Source organism: Cervus elaphus, chromosome 32 (genome assembly GCF_910594005.1).
Source record: "Cervus elaphus chromosome 32, mCerEla1.1, whole genome shotgun sequence".
In the NCBI taxonomy this organism is placed as follows: Eukaryota; Metazoa; Chordata; class Mammalia; order Artiodactyla; family Cervidae; genus Cervus; species Cervus elaphus.
Genome location: NC_057846.1, coordinates 30,508,278 through 30,516,368, shown reverse-complemented (window position 1 = coordinate 30,516,368; position 8,091 = coordinate 30,508,278).

The following is an 8,091-nucleotide window of genomic DNA, read 5'->3' as shown; positions in this document are numbered from 1 at the left end:
TGATTTCATACTTGCCCAGAATTGCTTCTTCCATGATCCTCATGTGATAATCAATCATGTACCCACCCTCCCACTACAGTATGTGAGGGGAAAAAAAAAAAACAAAACAATCTGCCTCCCTAACTGATTGGTTGAGAGAGGTGCATGTGACCAAAGCAAGACAGATTGGTCTTTGCTGGGATTGTTACATAGGTGTTGAGGAAAGAGAAGTTGTCTTCTTAACCTCGGAAGATTAGACACTGCTAGCAATTTTCTTTCTCTGAAGAGTAAATCCAGACAATAACAAATGGAGAGAGAGAGACTTAAGGGCTGCTCTGAACCCGTGATTGAAACCCTGGATATCAGAGCCAAAAAAAGCAGAACTGAGGACGGGCGCTTTAGTAAAGCCACTTATAAAAGATTAACTCTAAAGACATGGGATTTGGACAATACCATCAGTTAGGTCAGAAGGTGGATTCAAGATGGCCCCAGATTTTGGCAGTTGCCCCAAAGAATTATAATAGTGTCCCATGTACTCTCAAACATGACCTGTTTTGGAATAATTTCTCCCCATAGTTTGGTGTCTGTATGTTCCCCACACACATCAACTATATTAGTAACATCTTTTTCTATACCTGTTGGGATTAGGGTTGATGCAAAGGACAGCCAGGGACATTGTCAGGAAACTCATAGAAAGGATTAAGTATTGAGAAGTTTTGGGTTCTTATCAGTGTTATTCCTTTCCAAGTGCAGAGTAGGTAGGAGTAATTTAGTATAAGCTGAATAGGAACATTAAGTTTTTACATTTATCAAAGCAGAACTAATGAAAGACAGAATATCTCTAACACTTCCCACATAAGAAGATAAATTGTACTTTCAGTAGCCTTACACAAAGATCATCATGTTTTATGACATGTAAGAAGTGGAAAAGGAATTATTTTTGATAATACTTCATATGCTAATATTTTCAAAACACTTGCTTAAAAATAAGCCATCTATATTGTCATACAGAGGACAATGCTACTCCTACTTACCTGTACTCTGCCATACTTTTCAGAGTATGAAGGGCAGATCAACATTATAAAGGCATCCTGGTAAGAACATACCTGAATGCTATAGCCCATGGAGGTGTTTTAAAAACCTAAATATTTATGAATCAGTTCAGTTCAATTGCTCAGTCATGTCCGACTGTTTGCGACCCCATGGACTGCAGCATGCCAGGCTTCCCTCTGAATATTTGTGACTATTTACTCTAAAAATCCTGAATAATTTTTACTCTAAATATTCTGAATAATTGCTCTAAAAAGCCTTCCAATTAATTGAAAATCTGAATTTCTTTCTTTTTTTTTATTGGTAGCTAAGGTTCATATCTTTATTTTAAACTTATAGTATGGTAAATGATATACAATTTTATGTAAATGGTGTGAATATGTAAGGTTTAGATTTATTTGAGGAGAGGAAGCATGCCATTTCAATTTGATCCTTCAAGAGATGATGACCCAAATAGGAAGCAACCGATGTGTGTAAGTGCACCCACTGACATCAAAGCCATTGCTATGGAACTGCCACAATCTCTGTGTGAATCAGTTTCAAAGGATGTCTGTTTCAGAGCAGGTTTGCCACTTTCATATTTTGAGGGTTCTCTGTCCAATTATGAAACTAGATCACTAAAGGGCCTCCCAGTATAATTAGTCCCTTTTCTTTCAATAGTCATGAACTCAGTGAATTCTCATTTTCTTCTTTAGCTTTTCATTAGATTACATGAGTGAGCAGGGGTCTTGTTTCAAACAAAACTTTCAATGGCAAATCTTCATTTAGAAGAAAGCCTACACATGAAAACAAAATGCTCAAGCCATGTTTGGAGACTTATTTGTCAAACACTTTGATCTCCGGTTTGCTAGTTCAAACAGATGGGAGATGGCTTTGTCACACATTTCATTTCAGATTATTTCAGCTCTGCTTGTATCAGTGTGTGACAGAGAAGGGCACAACTCAGAGGGCAGTAAATATGAGTCATTATGCCCATTCTGGGCAAATAAAAGTCAACACCGGGCTGTGTCCAGAGGGACAGATCAGAGGCCCCTAATTTCCTGTAACTCATATCGCTGTGTTACCGCTGTTCCCCTTACACAATTATTCAGCTATTTAGATGGTTGTCAATGAGATAAGTTAGGTAGGAACTGAACATATTTAATTACTTTTTTCTGTCATTGGAAAAACTGATTTTCATCAAGGGAAATTAGACTTTCTAGAGCAATAAACGAGGAAGGAATGGAATGATCTTTGCCAGAGTCTTCCCAAATAAACATATGAAAAATCATCCCAGCTTATGTGAATGCTGACTATTAAATGACTGGAGGTAAGATCATTATCTTTTAATAAAAGAAATTGGTGTCATTGTGTGCATTTGACAGATGGTGTGTTGAAATGGCACCACCCAAGTGAGGCTGTCTTAGCCTCCAACAGAGGGATGAACAGTACATCCCAGGTTTTGACAGCCTCATTCCTGTTCCTCATTTAGAATGGACCCCAGAGCACTCATTTTAGTACCCCAAACTCCCTTTCCTTCTTCTCTGGTAAAAAAGCCACTGCAAACTCAATTTAATTTGCTCCTCATCCCCCATATCCAAATCAATCCTCAGATCAGTAATATATGATGACAGATCTAGATGCTTTGTGCTACAGGACTGGCAGTCTCAGAATGATTTGGCAGGCTGAGAAAACAATTACAGCAAATAGATAAATCTATCATTTTAATGAAAAAATTAATTACAAGCAAATGAAAGCCATATATATTGAAATCAGCATTTGCCTTGCAGTGTAATGAGATGTGGGTGGCCAGAAATAGGCTGACCATTCACTCTACTCTTCATTGCAAAGGAGGATATACCTTAATCCTAAATACACTATTTAGTTAATAAATAGTGATGCCATCACACTTGCTCCATGGTTGAATTACACACATTCTGCAAAGGGATACAACCAAGGGATCTCTGAAGTTATTTTTTTTAAGTTATTAAAAGACAAACAAGCCTATTAAAAAATTGAGGAGCTTATTTGAACAAAAATCAATTATAATCTTGACAGTGCCAAACCAGAAGTGGTTGGGAGTGCTCCACCCACAGGAACTCAGGACAGACTTTCATAGAGAAAAGGCAGAAGTAAAGAAAAGAAATAACTGATTGGCTATGGCTTATAGGCTAGTTGGCAGTTTGTGACCGACTGTCTTTAGCTTTATTATTTCATAACCTACAGGCATTTATAGGTTTAGGTTCTGGTTTGATGACATGGGCTGTCAGGACACTAGAGCCCTCCCAGTCTCAGGGTCTCCTTGCTTAATTAATTAAACATCAATAAACTCGACTCAGTGGCTTCTCTGGTGGCCCAGTTGGTAAAGAGTCCACTGGCAATGTGGGAGACCTGGGTTCGATCCCTGGGTTGGGAAGATCCCCTGGAGAAGGAAACAGCAAGCCACTCCAGTATTCTTGCCTGGAGGATCCCATGGACAAAAGAGCCTGGTGGGCTACAGTCCACGGGGTCACAAAGAGTCGGACACAACTAAGTGAGTAACTTTCACTTTCAAACTCCACTCAGTCATGCCTATCAAGCCCCTTTCTTCAAAATATGTTGAATCTTGTAAATGGGTTAATTCCCTGGACAAGAAGTACCTGTTCTGGATTTAAATCCACTCCCTTTCCAACATTCGTGTCTCTGTGAGTAAGAGCTGTCAAAGGGGCAGGTGGGTTTGGGTGTTGTTCTCTAACACTGGGCAGGTTTTCTGCTGGCCTCTTTCTCATTCATCGTTTGATCAGAGAGGAAGATCTCCATATTCCAGTCAGGGACTTTGAAAGGAAGACCCTATCATACAGAGCTGGCCCTTTTATTTCACTTTCTTTCTGAGAGTGAGCTGTCTCTGGGGAGGGAGAGATTGTGCAGGGAATTTCTAGTGGAGGCTCTTTGATTGGAAGGAAAGGTGGAGAAGCTGACCTTGGTGCCTGCAGTGCTGGCTGCCTGGGTCTGGGCATATGGTATTAGGACGCCCAGCTCTCTGCAAAAATAATTTCTATTCTTTAATATTTGCTTTATCATAAGTTAAAGTGAGATTTTGACTCTTGCATGTTTATACTCTTGTCTTATTTCTAAGTTGACTTAGGACTTGGATAAGAAATCAGACGATTATTTACTAGATGTTTCTTAAAATGCAGAAAGACTATTATGGATGCCCTGGCTTCTTAACACTTCTGAGAGTAGTCAAACCATGTAGCTCCTTTTGCTAAAATAATACATACAGACACCAAAGATTTGGATTGACTGTGGGCTAAGTTGATTTGTCTCATTCTGGCTGAAAGCTATGAAAATCTAAGAACAAATGGGCACTGGCTTTTGCCAATTCCATTTGTGATGCAACCCATTACAGAGAAGACAGATCAGTTGCAGATCACTCCAGTCCCAGTGCTGGGTTGCCTCAATGAGGAGAATTCAATGGGGGGGTGACATATACGTTCATACAAACAAGAACCTCATTGGACAGGTCAGATTTCTTAAAATAAAAGAATATCTGCTTCACTATCAATTGCTTGAGCCCAAAATTTTCTCACTGCATTTTCACAGTAGATAGCTACATCATCCATAAGAATTCTGTGAAGGTATCATCCCTCTCAAATTTACTAAAACTCTATTTGACACCATTCCTATCCAATCCATAACCACCCATCTCTTCCATCCCCATCTTAACAAGCAACTTGCTGTGGCAGTTCTTTCAGAGTCAACAGATTCATGAAACTGTTTGACATACAGTTATACATTTGACATAAATGATCCACTCATCATCCACTAAGCTCTATATGGGCTCTAGAACAAAAAGATACTCCTCCATAGGAGTGTAAAAAACTGGCTTTGTCATCCTATAAATGACTATCATTTTTCAGGTTCTAAAGATCTCTATCCTTGCATCACTTGAGTCACCATAATTCAACACCTTCTATCCCTGTGACTGACACAGGGGTTTACTTTCTGAAAAGGAATAGCTTCAGCCATTGATTAGAAAGCATTTATAATCTTACTGTACAGGTGCTATCCCTAGGAAATGTAGTCTTCAAAGCTATAGACTGAGAGCACAGAACTGACATTGCCGTCCTCTTGCATACGGAAAGTACACCGATTTTATAAGAAAATGGATTTCCATGGAGGGTAAAAGAAAAAAAACGAAACCCAGTTTATAACTTCATGAAGGAATTTTGGTACTTTTAAAGGTCTAGAAAATCTAACTCTCTACTTGAAAAAATATGTATCTGCAAGATGTTTCTTTAACTTGGCTCTTGATTTCTGAGAATCATAAGGGTTCTTACCTGTCTGGCTCCCCCTCTGTGTTCTCAATGTGCAATTTTGCCTTCAGTAACAGTTGTCGATCTTATTAGGAACTGCAGCAGTAAATTGACACTTAGCTCCCAAATCAAGTGCAACAGCTTTCAAAACACAATCTGCACAAGACCTGGGTTTGTCCAGGACCTGAGACCTGCTCAGAGACATATCTGAGTAATTCTAGACCTGCAATTAAAAGCGATTTAAAAGAAATTTACTTTTTATTTTAATATCTCAAAGAATGTTGAAGGGGAGCCAAACTACATGCCATGGAAAGTAGTTTTCAAGATTCCCTATCTATCCTCTCATCTCATAGTTCCTAACATCCTACATCTTTCGTAAATCCTCTCACAATTTCAGTCTTCCAACTCTCAATTATGATGATGATGAACACTACAAGGCAAATAATGAGAATAGCATTTAGCTACTAGATCAAGGAGTACTTATTATTGTCCTCAGTGCTTTACATGTGTTAAATTATTTATCATCCCTAGAATGGTCTGGATTTGTCCTCTTTTTTTCTTCCTTTTCTACCTTTCTTTCTGAAGTCTCTCTCAAATTATACATTTGTATAGCCTAACAGTCTTTCTGGGTATATATTTTTAAATCATTTTTTCATCCTTTCTCTTTTTAACTGTTACCGATATTCTTTATTACAAAAGACCCAAACAGAACAGTACTGTTAAAGAGTTGAATTCTCCAATAGGGAAAAGGGACCAGAGGGAGGTAGAAGGAATTGTGGCTAATTGGGAATACACAGACCTTAGTATCTCTTATCTCTAGCATATAGGTTTTACCTAATTTTAACAGACCTGCCTAATGTACATGAAATTTGGGGACTCATTTTAAATAAGTATATTAATTTTCAAGAAGTATATTCATACATACATTGGAACATGATATAATTTCTTAAAGTAGTTTTCAAATATGGTGAGCTTATAGAATCAGACAGAACTATGAATCTTTATAGAAGATGATGGATGATGGCTAAAATACAACACTGTATTTCTGCTGTTCACTTGAAGTGAAAATGAATGTCTGGAATACAAAATGTCTTGTGTATGAATGTATTTATAAAATATTTCTTTGATTCTTATAGTTTTTCATGTAAAATTTGTCACTACTGAAAAAGGAACTAGATTTAATTAGACATTTACCAAAGGGAAGTATACTTTAATTCTAACCTAAAGTAAGCATTAATGACAAAGATACTGCTGTTTGGCATAAAAACAACTTTGAAATTGTAGCAAGATCGCTGATATGACAATGATCAAGTTGTTTTTGAAACCCAATCAATTTGACTCTTTGTTTTAATGGCAATACAGTGCTGAAATCCGAGGCTTATAAAGACGTGTTACAGAAAATGGAACCTGAGCTTCTGCTGCTGCCTCTGCTATATAAAGGTAGGCTTTCACCAAAGAAAACCATCCTGAGTTGATATTACATCCTAACATTTACTTTGTCCCAAGATGAGTGAGGTTCAGTTGGCAATGTGTCTGCCATTGATGGCTTCGTCAGCAAGAAATCGATTATGAGAGCATGTTTCAATGGTCAGGTTGTCTGAGATAAAGTAATGTTCGAAAGCATTCAGCATTAGTCCAAGTATCAGAAGATTTCTGTCTGTAGCCAAGTTAATAATGCTTTGTCCAGCTCAATCCTCTAAAGCTCTGAAAAGTTTTGCAAAATAGTCTCCTCCAGTCTCTCCTTCCAAAATGGCAGATTAACCAAATGAGTTTGTAGGTTATTTGGCAGCATAATTGGCACCATTTATGTGCCCTTGAAACAAAAGATTTACCTCACTTATGAAGCTGCATGTGCCCATTAAGTCTGATGAATCAGTGAAACTGACCCTGGAAAACTGTTTTCAAAATCACATTTTCTATTTAAAAAGAATATAGAGTTATTTTCAAATTTATCAACAGATGGCTCAAAGATTGTTCTCCAAAAAGGTACTTTACTTCGTGCAATAGGGGAGAACAGTGCATTCAGTACCTATTTCCTAAGAAAAATTCTCAAAATGATAGGAATCCAAAGGTTAGCTGGATGAATTGAGAACCTGCCTGCCAGCAAATACATATTGAAGGATTTTTGAAGAGATTTTTTTAGTACCAGTGCATACAGATGCAGAAAGCCAATGATTACAACAAATGATGCCACTATCGTTGCATCTATTATGTTCTGATTAGGTGGTATCCTGGCCAATTTTCCATGATCCATATTAAAATAAATGTCAGAAGTTTTGGAGAATTGCTTCTACAGTGTTACCTCTGCTTCAAGCATTAGGTCAGTAACATATCCATGGCTCACAACCTCTCTTTTTAAGAGAACCCTGAGTTCTCTTAAAAAAAATCAGGGCCTTCTTTTATCTGAAAGCTAACCTTTAAAAAACTTCAGGTTGATACTACAATGGATCCAAAATGTTGGGAAAATATAGTGAAATCAAGCTTATTTATTACATAAACAAACAGAAATTCACTTCCAGGTACTCTTGACCATGGACAGAATTTTATTATTTTTTCATCAAGACTTTTGACAAGCATCTGATACGTGAGAAGTTACTTCAACTATTTGCTAAGTCATACATGGTAAGAAACTAAAGTTGAGTTACCTAGTTTTACTCAACTCTAGTAGGCAAAATAATGTCCATATTCTAATTCCTGGAACCTTGATATGTGACCTGACATGGCATAAGGAATTTTGCAGGTATGACTAAATTAAGGATCTTGAGATAGAACAATTACACTGAACTGG